This window comes from Chironomus tepperi, unplaced genomic scaffold, assembly GCF_022539635.2.
Source record: "Chironomus tepperi strain 1889 unplaced genomic scaffold, CSIRO-AGI_Ctep_v1 contig_73, whole genome shotgun sequence".
Classification (NCBI taxonomy): Eukaryota; Metazoa; Arthropoda; class Insecta; order Diptera; family Chironomidae; genus Chironomus; species Chironomus tepperi.
Genome location: NW_027226195.1, coordinates 304,587 through 307,130, shown reverse-complemented (window position 1 = coordinate 307,130; position 2,544 = coordinate 304,587). Strand labels below are relative to the sequence as shown.

Sequence of the window (2,544 nt, the reverse complement as noted above, 5' to 3'; positions counted from 1 at the left end):
ATTATCCAGAATATCCAATCAGTTGTCCAACCATCTAATGTAAATGAACTACATATTTACTCAAGAGTGTTACTTCCTGAACACAACAAAATTAGAAGCTATCATGACTTCTATAATAAAACTCTTGAGTTATACGACCCCAAAATTTCCATAATAGTTCACGTACCTCTATTAAAACATAGTAAACGGTATTCCTCAAGTGTATATTTACAGATCCGTAAACACACACACGCATCCCATTCTACCTCAAATTATTTTTGATAACCTTCAATTCTGAGAATTTTTTTTATGGTGGAGACCAGTGGTGGGTGACCTGTGGGCTGCGGGGCACGTTGGTAATAAGTCTCGAGTGAAACCGCAAAGGGCGTAGAATTCATGGCATTTTTGGCGGCACACTAGTGAACCTCGGCACACAGGTTGCCCATCACTGCCCTAAACATTAAATTGACTCTATCAACATGAACATTCACATGCCAAAAATAAAAGTTCTCATTTTTTTCCCCATCAAAAAAAACTTTCAACATAATATTTTCATGAGTCATATTCGATGTTGAATACAACTTGAGGAATTAATTATCAACATTAAAAGCACGCCTCGTGCATCTTTCAACTCATCAAGTTCATTATCAAAGTAATAAACTCGTTCATCATCAGGCCATAAAAGAGCTTTTTTCAGCTTGCTTGATTCGTAATAAAAATCAAATGTGAAACTCTATAATAAATAACATAATGGAGATGATGATGATAATGAGGTGTGAAAAAAAGCAAAAAAAAAAAAATGATAACGTCAATGGCAACAGCAGAAAAGAAACATGCATGTAATCATAAACTTTCATACTTATTGCTTGTGAGCATTCATTTCCTCCCCACTCATAACTTTTCTTTCACTTCATCGTCCTTTTCAGACTATGAAAAGAAAATTTGTTTATGATCCTTTTTGCCTGTTTTTCTTTTTGCATTTCACTGACAAGGATCGGATGCTTGAAAATATTGGGTATCAAGTTGGAAAATTCTAAATATTGCGTCTTTGCCAACACGCCGTCAACTTATGCAATTGGCCCCATAGCTCAGTTGGTTAGAGCGTCGTGCTAATAACGCGAAGGTCGTGAGTTCGATCCTCTCTGGAGCCAAAATTCTTTTTTTGCATTTTTTTATTCCAAACCACTTCCTCATCTTCCCCAGCTTTTCCTTTTCTTATTCAATAATGTGATCCATAATTTTTTCCATAATCATACTCTCCACAAGTCTATTCACTTCCTTACAAGTCGTTCTTTATTCCATTTTCGTACCGTACCCTCTCTTGCCTCCTATTGAAAGCCAATCATTATCTTTATCGTTTTCACTTTCATAATACTGAATGGTATATATATATACGATCTGAAATCTATTGGCATCTCTACTCATATCGGTTTCTATTCACTCGATTCATTCATAAGCCACATTTGAGGAGATGAAAAGATGGAAAATTTATACGATTTAATATCTTCATAGGAACAGACAGGAGCAGTGTTCTGTGTCTGAAGTAATCTAAAGCTTGGGAAAATAAGTTTGGATGTGTTAATTTGAATGAGGTTTGGAATTGGCGCATTTGGAAATTTGGCTCCTTTTTGAAGAATTCAAAGGAGGGTAGCTAGTATGGAGGAGTGTTTTCAAGATTTGGCCCTTTAACCCATCGCCTTCATCTCTGCCCTACTGGTATGGAACCTTTAGAGAAATGCTAAAGATTTATGCGTGTTGCTATCAAAACCAAATAAATCTGAAAATAGATTTGAGGGTATTTAGGACTGCTTCCCGGGCAACACAAGGATCCATTTCGAAGTCGCTATGGGTTTGTAACTCATGATGATTTCGTATGGATTCTAAGAGATTGTTGACAGAGGCAATGTTCCATTTGGTATTGTTAATTAACAAAGGCCCGCAAGCGAAAGAACCAGCTTCAGACGCCAATTAAGAGATGTCATGGATCACAATTGATCTGGACGGTCATCGAAGTAAGGAAATGATTTGTGTGGATTCTATGCATTATAAACGAAGTCAACACGTAGTGATCAGTGCACCTTCATGCCTTGTTGTTAATCCGACGACGTAGCGTTGTCCTGGCGGCTATGTGGTGCTAATCGGGTTAATGAATGTCATTGTCTATATGGTATCATTTAGTTTAGTATTATAGTTCGGTATTTATTGAAGGTTAGATGCAGATTCTTGCTTTACAGTCCATATCATCAAGTCATCTTCTTTGTATTCAAGCCACAAAAACCATGTCAAAAGCTCAAATTCATCTTTATTCAATTTCATGCCATTTCAACCTACCTGCACTGTAGCATCAAGGTCAAAACTTTCCCTTATATACCCTTTAAGTGCCAAAAAAGTACGCAACAATAGAAATCTTACTAAGCACAAAAAAGAAATTAATTTATCCATAACAACCAAGTCACTTAATTACTTACTTACTCAACAAAAATTTCATAACAATGAGCATGATTGACTGACTGTCAGAACCGAAAAAATTCCCAAAAATAAATTTTTTCATTCCTCATTTCATGG

General features: G+C 36.1%; 1 non-coding gene across 1 annotated transcript; it reads left to right on the top strand.

Moving 5' to 3' along the window:
• Positions 1 to 1,056: 1,056 nt before the first annotated feature.
• Positions 1,057 to 1,130, top strand: TRNAI-AAU (transfer RNA isoleucine (anticodon AAU)). Its single transcript has one exon. It is a non-coding gene; the product is annotated as a tRNA-Ile (tRNA).
• The last annotated feature ends 1,414 nt before the right edge of the window (positions 1,131 to 2,544 follow it).